Source organism: Bubalus bubalis, chromosome 4 (genome assembly GCF_019923935.1).
Source record: "Bubalus bubalis isolate 160015118507 breed Murrah chromosome 4, NDDB_SH_1, whole genome shotgun sequence".
NCBI lineage: Eukaryota > Metazoa > Chordata > Mammalia > Artiodactyla > Bovidae > Bubalus > Bubalus bubalis.
The window spans coordinates 137,944,369-137,964,038 of record NC_059160.1 but is presented as its reverse complement, the minus strand read 5'-3'; the positions used below and the strand labels follow the sequence as shown (position 1 = coordinate 137,964,038).

The following is a 19,670-nucleotide window of genomic DNA, read 5'->3' as shown; positions in this document are numbered from 1 at the left end:
TGGTTATCTGTTATAGCCACAACTGCATTCTGAACTGCATCCACCCTGCAGCACACAGTCCTGCTTCCTCTCCTCTTCCCATTTTTGATTGTCTCCTCTAACTGAAGGTTAGCTCCATGAAGGCAAGGATTTATGTCTGCTTGATGCCTGTCTATATTTCAGCACCCAGGCAAGGGATTTGCTTCAGTCCCGACTCTTTGTGACCCTATGCACTGTACCCCACCTGGCTCCTCTGTCCATGGGATTCTCCAGGCAAGAATACTGGAGTGGGTTGCCATTTCCTCCTCCAGGGGATCTTCCCAACCTAGGAATTGAACCCAGGTCTCTTCTGTCTCCTGCATTGCCAGGCAGGTTTTTTTTTTTTTTTTTTTTACCACTAGTGCCACCTAGGAAGTCCCCAGTGTGTAACCAGTACTCAATTAAAAAAACATGTGGATTGGATTAACATGTAAATTCACAGATACTGGCTCTACCATATATTACCAGGCAACCTTTAGCAAATCAGTGAATGAGGTTTATTCTACTTCTATAAAATTGGGATGGTAATTTCTACCCTCCAATTGTGAATTTTAAACAAGATTACAAAAGTACATTCCTAGGACAATATTTGCATGCACTCAATGACTTATTTTGTGAGTTTGATGAAAGTTGGACACACAATAGTAGTAAACATTTTTAGATTATTTATAGAAAATAAACTACCAGGCATGGTTTTAAGCACTTTATCTATCTTAATTCATTTAATTTGTACATCCTGTAAAGTTTGTACTATTATTATCATCATGCTTATCTGACAAATAAAGAAACTGCAGGACTAACTTGCCCAAGGTCACAAGACTAGAAAAAAAAAAAAAAGAAAGAAAGAAAATCACTGAACCTGGATTTGAACTCAGGCTGATCTGTTTCCAAAGTCCATCAGTTAGCTACTTCCCCACATTGCTTCCCCCAGGAAAGAAGACACAATTTATTTAATACAGGTATAGAAAAGCACATTCAAGTAGTGAAAACTTCAGTTCACAAGTAGTTTATTTTTTTAACTAGTGGAATGTCTTCATAGATAAAAAATGATAATAATTCACTTTCTAAATCAACTGGAATATTTAGACAGTGGCTAAATTATATTGAACCCCAAACCATGAAATATCTTTGGACAAAAAATGCTACCACTGAGGAGCTATGTGGAAACTGCCTTTTGTTTAGGCACAGTCTATATGAACCAATACATTTCCATTTTAAAATAGAAAGCAGTGTCATTTAGTTTCCAAAGTTGAGTGGAAACAAAAACCAGGGCCATATAGACACACCCTAAACCAAGCACCTGCTTTTGAGGCTGCGTCAAATATTATTGTCCTGTTTTTCTTGTGAATTGGCTTCAATCATTTGTGATTCCTGTGCCTTTAGCATATCTCATAACCAGCAGTCATTCATCATCTATTTTAAGTTTGGTTGGTTTCGCTCATGAGAGAGAACTCAGTAAGACTATGTCTTCTCCATTCATGGTGCTGGTTCTACAAGTCACTGCATACCCATTAAGGTGGCATACACACACAAACTTTCCAAATCGTCTTTAAAGGCTTTCAGTTCCCTTTTTTCTTTTTTTGGTTTCTATTGCCTTCCCAGTAATGGCTAAGACATTGTCAGTTTGCCTTTCTTCTTGAGATTTCTTTAGAAGGCCTTGTGGCCTGAGCATTCATTTGGGACCCAGTTTTAATTTCCCATTGGTTTTGGTTTGGCTGTTTTACTTGCAAGAACAGATAGCCATTTAAGCCAACTCAAGATGAAGGGCTTTAGCATATTGTATTACATCACTTTATTTTAAAATGATGAAGGAATGTGGAAATACAGGAACCAGGAACTGTATTAAATGTTGGCCTCAAAGAGCCTGGAGCTCAAAGTTGACTCTAGATTTAAGAAGGCTCCCAGGCCTTCAGCAGCAGGAGTTCATGGATTAAGTGACATGCTATATATCCACTTCATCTGGTCCTAGCACTAAATGATGGCTATTTTTCTCCATGCTCAGGGCCCTAAGAGAGAATCTGATTGGTCCTGTCCATCTTCAAGGGCAAACTAGAACTCCCTGACCAGTCTATGGTTTGTGTACTGGTGCCTGAGCTACAGCCAATCATTTGTGGACAGAGGAGGTAGGGCTCTGAGTATTAAACATGGCTTCCTGGGCCTGCCCCTTTGGCAGGAAGTGTGGGCAGGGTGGATCCCCTCAGAAGAGGTTGTGAGTGAGTTGGCACAGTGCTGACCTTTCCAGAATATCATCTTGTAAGAGACTAAAGTGTTACCCAAATCACACAATCATTTACCAATGTAAGATGATATATTGACAAAGATGTAACTTGGAAAGATGTGCACAAAACCACATATATACATCTTTGCAATTGGCATGCTTAAAACCTGAAACAAATTTCATTATTTCTTTGCAGTATGTTTTATCTAAAAATGTTTGTTCTTTTGCCTGGTAAGTCAAGCTGTTAAAGCCCTGTGGCTTTCTTAGTCAGGCCCTCCAAGTTTTGGTGAACAGATTACACTCAGCACAATTCTAGCTGATGCCATTCATAGAAGTTTCAATGTGTTGACCAAACTGAAACTTCATTAACCTTTGCAGTTGCCTAGTCAATTATTGAGGTTTTGTTTTAATTGAGCTGGTTAAAGCCACTGACTGGTTATTACCATTGACTGAGTATACACAATGCCAAGGGCCACAGTTTTAAACACAAGCAGAACACATTCATGACTTCAGAGGTCCCTTGTGTCAAGTTTGTGATGCCCATGCTGTTGGTGAGCTCTCCTTTGAGGATTGGCCTGCTGCCACCCATGGACCCTGAAGAACAAGGGGCATGCAGTGGGAACATTCAAGATGCAGTTCTGGATGCATTCTGCAGCGGCTGGGAGAGTTGTGGTGCTGGTGGTAGGATGGCTGGTATAAAGGTATACGGCATGACATACTTGGCCTGCACTACAATTCTAGAGAGCAACCCCCCCTAGGCAAAGATCAGATCCTTATGCTTAAGGTAACTATTTTAGGATGGTTTGAGTCACTACCCATGGCAGGCATTGGTGATATGTATCTGTGTGAATGGCACTCTCTTTTCTTGAGTCCCCAACAGAAGCCAGCCTCTCCTGACACTAGAGGTCCATAGCAATCTAGCTGTGCTTCTCTGTGGCCCACATCATTTTCTACCCATATTGACAATCTCTGTCTGATTTTTTACTACCCTCTGATGGAAGCTTGTATTAAGACAAGATCAATGTCTAGTTCCTTTCTGGTGTTCCTGCCATTTAATAAATATTTGTTGAATGAATGAGAGTAAGAACCTAAACCTTTTCAGTCACCAGATTGACTGTGGCCATGTTGCTTCACTGTTCTCTTTGCTCAGTGACAGTATTTGGCCTAAGAGGAATGTCTGAGATGGGATCATTGTCAAGTGAAACTAATTTCAGTATCAAGTTTATTTAAAATTTTCAAATGTCTGTAATGTAGATATTGTGAAACACCATCAGTATATCCTGTAATATGTAAAAGGGTCCACAGACACAGTAGATTACCAGCAGGAGGACAAAATTTCTAGGGGGCAGATCAGGAAATTTCCTTGAGTGTATGGAGAGAAGGAGGAGGAGAAGGGGGAGGAGTGGTGGGTAATAGCTAATGTTTATTGATAATTTACCATGTGCCAGGTCCTATTATAAGCATTTTACATAATTAATTCATTTAAAACTCACAACACTTACCTTGTTGTCCAGTGGCTAAGATTTCATGCTCCCAGTGCAGGGGGCCCTGGTTTGATACCTTTTCAGGAAACTAGATGCCACAGGATGGAACTAAAGGTCTCACATGTTGCAAAAAAGGCCCAGCACAGCCAAAATAAATAAATAAATAAATAAAACTCACAAGAGACATATGGGGAAGTTACCGTTATCCCATTTTACAGGTGAGTCTGGCACAAGACAGAGCAAGTTGTCCTGTGTTCTGTGAAGTCCAACTTGTACTCCAGGACTCCCCTTCTCCTTCACCTTCTCCTGTTTCTTTCCCATTCTGTTTATACCTCATAAATTCAAAACATTGTTGATAAATGTCAAATATTGTTAAACACTAGATGTTAAAATATGGCTGCGTGGCGCAGGATCTGCCCAGAGGACCTACCCCACGTCCAAGGTCAGGAGCAGCAGCTGTGCTTTGCTGGAGCAGCCGTGAAGAGAGGTAAGAGAAACCCAAGTGAGAGGGTAGGTGCTGAGAGAGGGCATCAGAGGGAAGACAGAAACCATGATCACAGACAACTAGCCAATCTGATCACATGGACCACAGCCTTGTCTAACTCAATAAAATTAAGCCATGCCATGTGGGGCCACCCTAGAAGGACAGGTCATGCTGGAGAGGTCTGACCGAATGTGGTCCACTGGAAAAGGGAATGGCAAACCACTTCACTATTCTTGCTTTGAAAACCCCTGAACAGTATGAAAAAGAAAAAAGATAGGACACTAAAAGATGAACTCCCCAGGTCGGTAGGTACCCAATATGCTACTGGAGATCAGTGGAGAAATAACTCCAGAAAGAATGAAGGGATGGACCCAAAGCAAAAACAGCACCCAGCTGTGCATGTGACTGGTGATAGAAGCAGGGTCCAATGCTATAAGAAGCAATATTGCATAGGAACCTGGAATGTGAGGTCCATGAATCAAGGCAAATTGGAAGTGGTCAAACAGGAGATGGCAAGAGTGAACGTTGACATTCTAGGAATCAGCAAACTAAAATGAACTAGAATGGGGGAATTTAACTCAGATGACCATTACATCTACTACTGTGGGCAGGAATCCCTTAGAAGAAATGGAGTAGCCATCATAGTCAACAAAAGAGTCCGAAATGCAGTACTTGGATGCAATCTCAAAAACAACAAAATGACCTGTGTTCATTTCCAAGGCAAACCGTTCAATATCACAGTAATCCAAGTCTATGCCCTGACCAGGAATGCTGAAGAAGCTGAAGTTGAACGGTTCTATGAAGACCTACAAGACCTTTTAGAACTAACACGCCAAAAAGATGTCCTTTTCATTATAGGAGATTGTAATACAAAAGTAGGAAGTCAAGAAATACCTAGAGTAACAGGCAAATTTTGCCTTGGAGTACAGAATGAAGCAGAGCAAAGACTAATAGAGTTTTGTCAAGAGAACGCACTGGTCATAGCAAACACCCCTTCCAACAACATAAGACAAGACTCTGTACATGGACATCACCAGATGGTCAACACCAAAACCAGATTGATTATATTCTTTGCAGCCAAAGGTGAAGAAGCTCTATATAGTCAGCAAAAACAAGATCGGGAGCTGACTGTGGCTCAGATGATGAACTCCTTATTGCCAAATCCAGACTTAAATTGAAGAAAGTGGGGAAAACCACTAGGCGATTCAGGTATGACTTAAATCAAATCCCTTGATTATACAGTGGAAGTGAGAAATAGATTTAAGGGACTAGATTTGATAGAGTGCCTGATGAACTATGGATGGAGGTTCATAACATTGTATAGGAGACAGGGAGCAAGACCATCCCCAAGAAAAAAAAATGCAAAAAAGCAAAATGGCTATCTGAGGAGGTCTTACAAATAGCTGTGAAAAGAAGAGAAGCAAAAAACAAAGGAGAAAAGGAAAGATATACCATCTGAATGCAGAGTTCCAAAGAATAGCAAGGAGAGATAAAAAAGCCTTCCTCAGCAATCAATGCAAAGAAATAGAGGAAAACAACAGAATAGGAAAGACTAGAGATCTCTTCAAGAAAATTAGAGATAACAAGGGAACATTTCATGCAAAGATGGGCTCAATAAAGGACAGAAAAGATATGGACCTAAGAGAAGCAGAAGATATTAAGAAGAGGCGTCAAGAATACACAGAAGAACTGTACAAAAAAGATCTTCATGACCCAGATAATCACAATGGTGTGCTCTCTCACCTAGAGCCAGACATCCTGGAATGTGAAGTCAAGTTGGCCTTAGGAAGCATCACTACGAACAAAGCTCATGGATGTAATGGAATTCCAGCTGAACTATTTCAAAGCCTAAAAGATGATGCTGTGAAAGTGCTGCACTCAATATGCCAGCAAATTTGGAAAACTCAGCAGTGGCCACAGGACTGGAAAAGGTTAGTTTTTATTTCAATCCCAAAGAATGCTCAAACTACCACACAATTGCACTCATCTCACATGCTAGTAAAGTAATGCTCAAAATTCTCCAAGCCAGGCTTCAACAGTACGTGAACCATGAACTTCCAGATGTTCAAGCTGGTTTTAGAAAAGGCAGAGGAACCAAAGATCAAATTGCCAACATATGCTGGATCATCGAAAATGCAAGAGAGTTCCAAAAAAATATCTATTTCTGCTTTATTGACTATGCCAAAGCCTTTGACTGTGTGGATCACAATCAACTGTGGAAAATTCTGAAAGAGATGGGAATACCAGGCCACCTGACCTGCCTCTTGAGAAATCTGTATGCAGGTCAGGAAGCAACAGTTAGAACTGGACATGGAACAACAGACTGATTCCAAATAGGGAAAGGAGTATGTCAAGGCTGTATATTGTCACCCTGCTTATTTAACTTATATGCAGAGTACATCATGAGAAACGCTGGACTGGAAGAAGCAGAAGCTGGAATCAAGATTGCCAGGAGAAATATCAATAACCTCAGATATGCAGATGACACCACCCTTATGGCAGAAAGTGAAGAACTAAAGAGCCTCTTGATGAAGGTGAAAGAGGAGAGTGAAAAAATTGGCTTAAACCTCAACATTCAGAAAACAAAGATCATGGCATCCGGTCCCATCACTTCATGGGAAATAGATGGGGAAACAGTGGAAACAGTGTCAGACTTTATTTTTTTGGGCTCCAAAATACTGCAGATGGTGATTGCAGCCATGAAATTAAAAGATGCTTACTCCTTGGGAGGAAAGTTATGACCAACCTAGACAGCATATTAAAAAGCAGAGACATTACTTTGCCAACAAAGGTTCGTCTAGTCAAGGCTATGGTTTTTCCAGTAGTCATGTATGGATGTGAAAGTTGTAAAGAAAGCCGAGCGCCGAAGAATTGATGTTTTTGAACTGTGGTGTTGGAGAAGACTCTTGAGAGTCCCTTGAACTGCAACAAGATCCAACCAGTCCATCCTAAAAGAGATCAGTCCTGGGTGTTCATTGGAAGGACTGATGCTGAGGCTGAAACTCCAATACTTTGACCACCTCATGTGAAGAGTTTACTCATTGGAAAAGACCCTGATGCTGGGTAGGATTGAGGGCAGGAGGAGAAAGGGACGACAGAGGATGAGATGGTTGGATGGCATCACCGACTCAATGGGCGTGAGTTTGTGTAAACTCCAGGAGTTGGTAATGGACAGGGAGGCCTGGCGTACTGCGGTTCATGGGGTCGCAAAGAGTTGGACACGACTGAATGACTAAACTGAACTGAACTAAGAGTAATTTATTCACTCATTAATTTATTAACAAAATTTCACGAACCATTATTATGTTACAGACACCTTTCCAGCAGTGACTATATTTGCCTTCTGAGAAGCCTTGAATTGTCAAAATGAAGTGATGATCAGTCCTAATTTCATCCTTGTGGGACCATGCCAGCTCTTTTCTGCTCTCATTAAATTAAGCCTAGGTCTTTGATAGTCTTCAAAATATTAATAGACTGTCAATAAGAAAGACAAATGCACTTTTTGCTAACCTTATTGCTTCTCAGAGTATAACGTTGGTGTAGTGTTTTTCAAAATAAAACAAAACTGTCCTTCACTGGTGAAGATGAGGTGAATTGAAGATAGGAGTTAGAGAGCCCTATCCTACTTCTGTCCATAGCTAGTAGTGTGTGTGGCTTCTTCAGCTTGGGCAGGTTTACTTTTCTAATCACACTAGATGAAGGCTTTCACTACCTTGAAGCTACTCTGACTTTCAAAGATACTAATTCAAAACCTCCAGTGTTATTTGGATAAATAATTCCCACTTCCTGGAAGGGTCTTTTTATTCCTCATTTGTTCTTATTGTCGACAATTTTGGTTTGGTGATAGAGAAAGCTTTCTGGCAAAAGGTGTGTCTAAGACAAGGAAGCTAAGTCAAATGGCAGGAAGGTTCAACTTGGTCCTACCAGACCAAGACAAAAAGAAATTCACCCTTCTGGGAACTTAACTGCCATGTGTACCCACTCCCCGAAAAACAGGAATTACATAGTTCTTCAGGTATTATACTTAGGCAAAGTGGAGAACTGAAGCAGCATCCAGAACTCAGGTTTGGCTACACAACTACTTCACAATAATGCAACACTATGCACATGCCTAGAAGCCAGGCATATACTGGCATTCAGTAAATATTTGTGGAATAGGATGTGATTTGGAATAGGATAGGATTTGTGGAATAGGAATGAATAGGAAAAAATCTCGAAAGGTGTCAATTGCAAATGTTGAAAGTAATTATCAATTCTTTGTTGTTGTTTAGCTGCTAAGTTGTGTCTCTTTGTGACCCCAGGGACTGCAGCACACCAAGCTCCTTTGTCCTCCACTATCCCCCAGAGTTTGCTCAAATTCATGTCCATTGAGTCAGTGATGCTACCTAACCATCTCAGCCTTTGCCATCCACTTCTCCTTTTGCCATCAGTCTTTCCCAACATCAGGGTCTTTTCCAATGAGTCAGCTCTTTGCATCAGGTGGCCAAAGTATTGGAGCTTCAGCTTCAGCATTAGTCCTTCCAGTGAATATTCAGGATTGATTTTCTTTAGGATTGACTGGCTTGATATCCTCTTATGTAGCTGCAAATTCTTGTTTTTCTACTATAAATATGTGTTATTTGTATAATAATAGTTTAAAAATTGTAGCCTCAGTTTTCTAGGAAATTACTGATTTTAAGCTGTAGTGAGGGCAAAGATAGGCCTGGATTTTTCTGGCTTTATAATTGCTGAGCTCGGCTTTATCATGAGCAGTATAGCTACAACCCTTTTGACTAAGTTCCTGGAAGACTGGTCCTTTTCAGAATCTGGATCAAGTTAACACTTTCTAACCAGTGGGGAAGTAACTACTTGGTTCTCTATGCAAAGGGCTTAAGAATCACAGAATGTTGGAGGTTGTCTTGCCTAATTTTTTTAGTTTTCAGATGAAGGAACTGTGGTTGGTTAGCCTTGAGCAAACCAGTAGTGAAACTGGTATTAGGATTCAGCTCTTCTAACTGTGAGCACAATCGCCATTTTCTATCAGTCAGAAATCCAATAAAGAACTGGTGGCATACCTAACTGGGTAATTGAGGAAGATTTAATAAAGGCACTATTTAAAAGGTGTGGGCAGAGTTGAGATGATCCAGCAAAGGAAGCGATGCGTTCAGGTCATGCAAAATGGTGAGCTGTTACATTCCTTGGCCTGAGGGAGACAAGAGTGGGAGCAGTTATAGAACCTAGAGAGATTAGGGGTAAGGAGAAGGTGCCTGATGTACTGGGGCCTCCAGTAGAGGGACACAGTCCATCTGCAGCAACCAGAGAGCCTGGTGACAAATAGCCTAGCCTCATTCTTTACCCAGCTGGAAACCAGAGGTCCAGAGAACCTGTTGATGCAGTTCAAAGAGGTCAACATCTCAGGGCATAGAACAGTGAGGAAGGATGGAGTGTGGATTTGAGGGGCCTGCAGAAAATATCCATCACATCTGGCCTCAAGAAGATAACCCCAGACCTATCTTTGTTCTCACTTCAGCTTTAAATCATTAATAACCTGGACAATTGAAGTAACATTTTTGAAAACTATTATTATACAAATAGTACATATTTATAACAGAAAACCAGGAGAATGGCATTGAAATATGTGTATCGTATATGAAACGAGTCACCAGTCCAGGTTCGATGCATGATACTGGATGCTTGGGGCTGGTGTACTGGGACGACCCAGAGGGATGGTATGGGGAGGGAGGAGGGAGGAGGGTTCAGGATGGGGAACACATGTATACCTGTGGCAGATTCATTTTGATATATGGCAAAACCAATACAATATTGTAAAGATAAATAAAATAAAATTTAAATAAATAAATAAACAGGGTGACAATAAAAAAAAAGAAAACCAGAACATTGCAGCTATTTAAAAAGATTATAATTACTTTCAACTCTTATGATTGATACTTTAAGACTTTTTATTCATTCACCCATCCATCCATTTTCATTCATTCATGCCATAGACATTTATAGAGTGTCAATGTGTGCCTCCCTGTTCTAGGCATGTGTATGTTGGAATAAACAAAATAGACAAAAATTCCTTCCCTCAAGGAGCTAACCCTTTAGGGGGGAAGAGTCCCAATAAAGAACATAAATAACCAAAATGACAATATGTGAGACAGTGATTAAGGAATTAGAAGAAAAATAAAGCAAGGGAAGAAGTAAGAGTGGTATGGGGGAGATATTGTAATTTTAAATAAAGTGGCCAGGGATCTTTGTGGGGTGTGTGTGTTTGTGTGTGTGTGTGTGTGTGTGTGTGCATGTGTGTGAAAAACAGGGAAAGCCAGTGAGCAATAACCACCTGTTTGTAGGGCTTTTCCTCTGGCTAATTGCTGAGTGTTCAGATAATGGAGAATGTAGGTGGTGTGACTTCCCCCCTCCCTCGCAGTTTCAAAATGTCTTTCTTTAGATTTTTTAAAGGGCAACGCTTTCTCCACTCCTTATATTAACCATTAAAAAAGTGCCATGGGGAAACCTCAGTGCAAGTTTATTAGCCAAATTATTGGTATCTGACCCTTTCTAGCTGGGTGACTTGGGGGAAGTCATTTAACCTCTCTGAGCCTCAAGTTCCTCATGTGCGAAAATGAGGGTTTTGGTGACAAGGAAGGAAATCAGATTAGATCTGAGACAGACCTTGTGCCCAGCACACAGTTGATGGTCAATATATGGTGGCTTCTTTCCTTCTCTGGACAGGACTGCATAAAAGGCATGTTCTGGGACTTCCCTTGTGGTCCAGTAAGACCAAGCTCCCATTGCAGGGAGCCCAGGTTTGATTCCTTTTTGGGAAACTAGATCTCACATGCTGCAACTAAAGATCTGACATGCTGCAGTGAAAATCACAGATCTTACATGATGCAACCAAGACCTGGCACAGCCAAATAAATAAAGAAAAATAAATATTTTAAAAAGGCATGTTTTTCTAAAAGTGCAGACTTCAGATCGACAGAACTGAGGACTTTGCTGAACAATCTATTAACAATAATAGCTGGCATTAACTGACAACTATGTACCAGGCAGAAATTTACATGTGTGTCTCGCTAAATCCTTGCAATTTAAGATGAGGCATTGGAGGCATAGACCCCCTTGCACAGGCGGTAGGTCACAGAAGCAAGGCTTGACTCCAAATCTGGCTGACATCAGCCTGTGCTTTCTTTACCAGGTGCTGTGCTCCTCCTCTCCCCTGCCCTGCCCCATGAGGAAGAGACAAGGATGGATGGAACCGGAGTGTAGGGAAGGATTTTCTCATAATTCAAAAGCCCATGAAGATCTCTAGACTACCAGGTAGGGACCGTTTATGACCCTGGGAAAACTTTTACTAAATACCATTGATACAGTGGTTCTGAAAGTAGGGAGTTGGAATGATTGCCTCTGAATCTCCTTGGTAGTCTTTTTTTTTAAAAAATACAAATGCCAGGACTTTATCACTTGAAATTCTAGTTAAGCAGGTCTGAAGCAAGGCCTTGAGTGTTCATATTTTTCAACACGGTCCCAGGTATTTCTGAAATGCAGGCAGATTTGGAAAACACCTCCCAAGGGCCCAAATTATTAATAATAATGCTCCCTGGGACTCCTCTTTTCCCTTTGCCTGGTTGCCACCACGATCATGAATGGATAACTCTTCCCAATGGTATTAAGCATGCTGGGGTATCTAATCCAGGCTTCATCTGAATATTTTATAAAAATATTAAGATGATATTCCCTTGAAGCATTAAGAGGAGAGACTCCCTCCTGGTGAGCTCACTACTCAACATTCCTTGGCCATTGAAAGAACAGTCCATCAGCTGTTCTACTCTGAGGGCCACAACTTCTGTTAATACAAGCTTATTATGAGAGACCGTGTCAGACATTGCTGAAATCAAGATACACAGTGTCTGTGCTGCTCCTTTCACTAAACGCTCTAGAAGCACCAACCAAGCAAAGTGCAGTTGGTTGGCATAACTATCAGTGAACCCATACAAGCTGCCATATCAGCAACTTCTTTTTGAAGGGCCCAAAGGTTTTGGTTTTTTTTTTGAGAAACAAAAGAACCTACTCTTTTCTTTGTAAGTTTCCACAAATGTGAGCTGGAAAATGGTGCTCACATCAGTTAATTGTAAAATCAATTTGAGCCCCAAATGGCATCATTTAGGTCTCGGTATTAACATTTCTATCAAGAAAAAGGGCTCAGGTTATTGGCATGTCTGGGACTTTGGAGAGAAGAAAGTACTGGAATAACTCTGACCCAGTGGTCTTAAAGTTGTACATTTACCACCTTTCTTTGATAATCAAGAGAGGAGAAAGCTACCCAGTCGTTCATATTCAATATAGATCATTTAGTTAGTCTACACTGACACCTTTGGGTCTATACCCATCCTGTTACTTTCTTGATGACAGCGAATGAATCTGACAGCTCTCCTCCTTCATCACAGCAAACATGGAATCAAAGCTTCTAATTGGGAAGGAGTTTTCTTTTCTTAATTGGTTTATGTTTTTTATTTTCTTTTTTTGAAAGATTGATCTTTTCTTACTTTTGGTTAAGGGTGGCTGTCAGTTCCTTATGAGTCTTCAAATGCCCCAGTAAGTACTTTGAAAGTGAGTTGTATTGCCTTAAGGATATGGCTTAATCAGCATTTCCTTATATATCTGATCTGTATGTTACCTTTCATCTTGGTGCTCATGTTTCTTGACCTGAGTTAAGCCTCTTCTTTGGTTTATTTATCCTAAAGTGTCCTATTTATATAAAAAAACCAACATGTTAAAAACTTACAGTATTCTTTACTTTTAGTAGTAGATTCACTATGTGATCCCTTAAGTAATGAACACAGTCTAGAAAATATATTAAATCAATACTCTCATTTTTGTAACTGTCCATATCGTATATGTCAGTATATACAGGTAAAGATAGTCTTGTCATCATCCATTAGTTACTTGTCTTTCTAATAAATTAACAAACCCATATATTCTTTGACCTTATTTAATAATGTTTTGGGTTATTTTTTTCTGAGCGTTGCCTTTTAATTATTGGAGAACATGTAAAAATGTTAAAGAGTAAAATCATAGTCATAATCTATTGAGAGCATTTACATTAGATACTAATCTGTAAATGCCATACATGCATTAGGTTATTAAAACTACATTTTAAATTGTGACACCGCTGCTGCTGCTGCTGCTGAGTCGCTTCAGTCGTGCCCAGCTCTGTGTGACCCATAGACGGCAGCCCACCAGGCTCCACCGTCCCCGGGATTCTCCAGGCAAGAATACTGGCATGGGTTGCCATTTCCTTCTCCAATGCGTGAAAGTGAAGTCGCTCAGTCATGTCTGACGCTTCGCAACCCCATGGTCTGCAGCCTACCAGGCTCCTCTGTCAATGGGATCCTCCAGGCAAGAGTACTGGAGTGGGAAATTATGACACTATTCTATAATTATTATTCTCTACTTTTAACCATTTTGCTTTTCTTTCTCAGCTGTCACCCCAAAGCTTATAGCTCAGAGAAAGTCCATTTTTTCCCTCCCTTGGAATAAAAAGAATTCCAATATATTAATAAAGTACTTTTTTTACATCCTAAGTTAACTTGAGTAGGCCTTCATGTAAATATTAGTCTTTTATGTTAAGATTGAAAACTTTTATTAGGTCTTTGTTACTAGCCCTGGAGTCGGATTTAAAGATGACAGAGGATTACTAAATTCATGCATTTGTTCACTCTTATAACAAGAATTTATTGAGTATTTACTACAAGTAGGACACTTTGGTAGACATTAGGAATACAGAGATAACACGCTCCAGATTCTTATTCAACATTTATTACAACACATTATCCAAGTGCAGTCTTTACTTACACCACTGGGGAAATATCTTGATGCATTTTAGAGGCAAGTTCCCTCTGCCCAGTGCAGGTCCTTCTTCCCTGATCCTCCCTTATTCTTATTTGTGAACTATTCTTGAGGAGCACCTGAGTTTTTATTGACTTAGTTTGTGCTCTGTCATTCAGTCTGGATCCAACGCTCTTGGTGGCACAGAATCCATTTAATCTCCCAGCCCTACTGCCAGAATACTCTGCTATGTGGAGTCCTTGCATTGCATGCTCTTGAAGTACCCAGTATTTTAGAGACAGAGGGGATTTTACCTAAAGACAAGAGATGGTTATCTGACTCAGTGCAGATGCTAATTAAACCATGATGCTGTCACCCAGGTCATGACCTTCTCTTGGATGGTCTTTCTTCCAAACTGGGGAGACAGTCCAGCCTTGTGATTTCTCTGAAAAACTTCAAAAATACTGTGTCTCTGCAGCTTCCTTCTACTTCACTCTTTGACCCAATGTTTGCAACTTAATTCATAGGGGCTAATTCTTGTAAAATAAAAATGCCCTACTTAGCCTCTGATCTAGATGTAGGTTGGATTTCCAGCAACCATGGAAATAACTGGGAGGCAGAGTGGTGGAAATAAAACCTCAGAGCAGCAAAAATAGCAGATGTCAAGGTCATGCACTGAAACCCATGCGATTTTTTTCTGTTTAATAGACTTCTAGGCCCCATGTTATTTTCTTATTGCTGTTGTAACAAATCACACAAAGTTTCATGGCTTAAAACGACACAAATTTATTCTTATTCTTATAATTTGGGGGGTCAGAAGTTTGAAATGGGTCTCATTAGGCTAGAATCAAGCTGTCAGGAACGCTGCATTCCTTTCTGGAGGTTCTCAGGGAGAAGCCACTTGCTTGCCTTTTCCAGCGTCTCACTTCTAGCTGCCTGAATTCCTTGGTTTGTGGCTCTCTTCCATCATCAAAGCCAGCAATGGCTGGTCGAGTCTTTCTCTTATCAAATCATTCTGACACTGACTCTCCTACCTCCATGTTTCACTTCCGAGTACCCCTGTGATTACACTGAGCCCAACCAGTAATTCAGAATAATCTCCACTTCTCTGGGTCAGCTGATCAGAAATCATAATTTTCCCCTGCTGTTTAGCAGAGTATATTGAATATACTGTCTCTAGGAATTAGGACATGAACACCTTTGTGTTGTCACTTCAGTCGTGTCCAACTCTTTGCAACCCTATGGACTGAAGCCCAGCAGGCTCCTCTGCCCATGGAATTCTCCAGGCAAGAATACTGGAGTGGGTTGAAGTGCCCTCTTCCAGGGGATATTCCCTGACCCAGGGATTGAACCCACTTCTGTTAAGTCTCCTACATTGGCAGGCAGGATCTTTACCACTAGTGCCACCTGGGAAACCCATGGACACCTTTGCGAGGTCATTATTCTGCCTTCCACACCCAGGCTCAACTATACATATCTCTAGTTCATGGTAATACAATTACAGTTATTCTGTGTATGAGCTGTTAAAGTAGTGAACATTGTGACTGGCGGACAGTAGACACATCGCATCTACAATAGAGGAGAAAGCTAAAAGCCTAATGTCAGAGAAGAGATCAAAATTGAAAATCAGCCACAGAATTAGCAAATCATAGAGTCTGAGGTCTCAGAGAATGGGGGAAAATTCTCTCTACCATTTCAGTGGTGCCTGGGAATATTTTGTCTTATGACACAAAACTTTAAACACTGTTTATAAATATAACCCTGCCTGAGTCATTAAGAAAATATTTTATTCAGTTTTAAAAACAAGTGGCACACCATATTTTTTAAAAGAGGATTTTAAAAAATGAAGCCATAAGATATCCAGCAAAAATCTAGTGAGTATTCATCTGATTTCTGAACAAGAAGCATTTTCTAAGCATGAAAACAAAGAAATGAAAACAGAAAGGGAGTCATATTTTAATATAAATAGATACTAATATTTACATATTTAAAACAATGTCAAATTAAAAGATAAATAACAAGCTGTGAAAACTATTTGTCACAAATATGACATTCAATAACCTTAACAGAGTTCATACAAATCAATGAGAAAAATATTAAGGCCACAGAGAAAAATGGGTATGTTATGTGTAGACAGTTCATAGAAGAATAAAATATTGGTGGTAAATTAGTATATATAAACATTCAAATTCGCTGGTAATAAAAAATGAAAACAGTATGGCAGTTTTAACTTATCAAATTAACACTTTTTAAAAAATTTTGTTATTATTGTTGTGTGTGTGTGAGTACACTGGGTCTTTGTTGCGACACGTGGGCTTCTCTGGTCGTGGCTCACAGGCTCTAGAGCTCAGCAGCTGTGGCGCTAGCTTATTTGCTCTGCAGCATGTGGGATCTTAGCTCCCTGATCAAACCCTGTCCCCTACATTGGATGACAGATTCTCAAGCATTGGACCAGCAGGGAAGTCCCAACACTGTTTTTTTCAATAATGATAATATTTAATGTTGGTGAGGGTGTGGTAAAATATGACCCTCATATAGATAGTACAAATCATCTGGAAGGCAATTTGACAATATGTAACAAGGGCTTATAGGTACTTATGTATTTTGACTTATTAGTTCTACTTTTAGGTATTTATTCAGAAGAAATAGAGACAGCTATTTATGACAAAAGATGTTCATAGTTATTTATAATAAAACAGTTGATTTATCCCATGTAGGTAATGGTTAAATGAAGTATGATGCATTTATATGATAGACCCTTAAAGAGCCATTAAAACATATTTTCAAAGAATGTTTAGTGATACAGAAAATATTAAGTGAATTGTATCATTTATTCTGTATTTAAGAAACACTTTCTATACAGAATAAGGTGAGAAAAATTACATCAAATGTTAAGTTATAGGTTTGTGAGTAACTTTTGCCTTATTTCTTCTTTTCCAAATGTTCAAGCTTTTATAAATAAGCATATGTTTACTTTTATACTCAGAATTGTTTTGTTTTTCATAATAAAAAGTAGAGATGTACATACACTTTAGAAAGATTTTCAGATAAAATGATTTAATTGTTTTGGTGTCTGAGGCTTCAGTTATGTAGACAGTTCATCCACATGAAATTTTTTTCTCCCAAAATGGTGGATCAGACATTAGTATACTTTGGAAATGCTAGCTTAACTTGAATAAAAGGTAAAACTAGATTCATTTAACTTGGTTTAAGTGTTCGGCTTATGGCAGCATTTTTCCAAGTGTATTTCAGGTAAATGGAGTACTTTAAGTTGTCTTGTGAGAAAAAAGCATTTGGAGTTCAACTACAATTAGAGAATACTGTATACTGTATTCCCTTCTTCAGTCAGTTCAGTTCAGTTGCTCAGTCGTGTCCGACTCTTTGCGAACCCATGAATCGAAGCACGCCAGGCCTCCCTGTCCATCACCAACTCCCGGAGTTCACCCAAACTCATGTCCATTGAGTCAGTGATGCCATCCAGCCATCTCATCCTCTGTCGTCCCCTTCTCCTCCTGCCCCCAATCTCTCCCAGCATCGGGGTCTTTTCCAATGAGTCAACTCTTCGCATGAGGTGGCCAAAGTATTGGAGCTTCAGCTTTAGCATCAGTCCTTCCAATGAACACCCAGGACTGATCTCCTTTAGGATGGACTGGTTGGATCTCCTTGCAGTCCAGGGGATTCTCAAGAGTCTTCTCCAACACCACAGTTCAAAAGCATCAATTCTTTGGTGCTCAGCTTTCTTCACAGTCCAGCTCTCACATCCATACATGATCACTGGAAAAACCATAGCCTTGACTAGGCGGACCTTTGTTGGCAAAGTAATATCTCTGCCTTTTAATATGCTATCTAGGTTGGTCATAATTTTCCTTGCAAGGAGTAAGCGTGTTTTAATTTCATGGCTGCAGTCGCCATCTGCAGTGATTTTGGAGCCCAAAAAATAAAGTCTGACACTGTTTCCACTGTTTCCCCATCTATTTGCCATGAAGAGATGGGACCAGATGCCATGATCTTAGTTTTCTGACTGTTGAGCTTTAAGTCAACTTTTTCCCTGCTTAGAGACTCACAATTCACATTAGCATTTTCAAGGCTCTGAAAAGTCCAACAGTAATGAAACCTGCTTAGTTTTGTTTAAAGAGAGTTTCTCAGAGTAATACTCTTCAGAATTCTATTGAGTAACACCTATAAACATCTCTGCACAAATCATGTTTCCTGTATGTGACAAACTTTGGAAAATCGTGGGCTTAAGAAAAGCTCAACTGACTCATTTATTTCAGCTCACAACTTTGTAGACTCTGAGGCTAGGATGATGTGAGTCCAGTTTGGATGAAATTTTTAGGGACTATCAAGACAATTCTAGCTGGGTGGAGAGGCTCTGTGTGGTAGCTGTATCCTGTCAAAGACTTCAAGCTCTCTTTCAAGTTGCCAGATTCCTGTTCTAAATCCCATCATCAGCCCCAAGCCAGTGAGTTCCCAGAGTCTTTGACCTGCTGAAGGTTTTCCCTTCTAAGCACAGTGTGCCCAATGGGAATAGAACTTTCCAGGCAGTGATCTGAAGGGAGACTGAATGTCCAGCTTCCTGCTCCAGATTGTAGAATAGTGTGCAATCCCTTAGTCACACCTGTTACATCTGAGCGGATGTGACGAGGGAGTCCATTGCTAGGAAGTAAATCTTGTTTTAAAAGACAAAGAATACACATAAACTCTCTCAGATTGTATTCTCTAAGAGTCCTGTTATATACCTGGAGCCTCTGCCTCTTTTCTCTAGCTTCACCAGATTCTCTCCTAGAAAGAGGTGGAAATGGGGAAGAGGGAGAGGAAGACTGGTGTGAAACATATGCCATCCTACTTAGATTCACAGACCCCCATGATTCCAGAGTAGGCTGAGAGCTTCATGACTATCTCATCCAGTGGCTTGTGGATATCTGGGGTTTATTGGACAGAGTGGCTTTTAGGGGATCCTCTAGATCCATATTTACCACTTCAACCACAGCAACTCTGCTTTTTAATATATTGGAGATGCAGGTTAAAATTATGTTTGAGAAAAGACACCTGCTGCTAAAAGCAACAACTGAAGACAGAGGATCTAGTCCAGCTGCATGCATGAATCTCTGCAGCAAGCAGTCATGCATCTTCTTCTCAGACCCTTCTAGTAACCAGGAGCTCATTACTATTCCATATTTGGTTGTCTGTTATGTGAAACAGAAATCTGCTTCCCTGAGCCATTTGTCCCCGTTCTGCTTTCTGGAGACAGATAGAAATAGTTTAAACCAATTTCCAACTTAAAGCTTTCCCAGAGCAGGGGCTTGGTCAGTTTTGTTCTTTAGTGCATGCAGGGAGAGCTTAATAAGTAATTTTTGAATGAATGAATGAATGGATGAGTACCTTCATGTATCTGCTGTAAGATCACCAAATGACGTGGGTCTTAAAAATGGATACAACCTAAGGGCTCACATGATGCCAGCTTCCTGTCCCTCCTCAGGCTGTCTTCTCTGTTGAAGAAGTCCCAGATAGAGTGCCAGTGTGCTAAGGATCACTGGAGAAGAGGCAAAGACCTTTGGAATTTAACTACTTCGCCTAGTGTTTCTGAAAAAAAGCTGAAACAGAACTATTGCATAAAAGCAAGGTTGATAACCATGAAGAAAGCTATCAGCCTCTT

General features: G+C 40.2%; 1 long non-coding RNA gene across 1 annotated transcript in view; it reads left to right on the top strand.

Moving 5' to 3' along the window:
- The first annotated feature begins 338 nt into the window (after positions 1-338).
- LOC112584680 overlaps positions 339-19,670 on the top strand; it is a 35,211-nt gene continuing 15,879 nt past the window's right edge. Inside the window, exons 1-2 of the long non-coding RNA XR_006550798.2 lie at positions 339-4,207; positions 11,385-11,506. This is a non-coding gene — a long non-coding RNA (uncharacterized LOC112584680). The remainder of the gene's footprint in view (positions 4,208-11,384; positions 11,507-19,670) is intronic.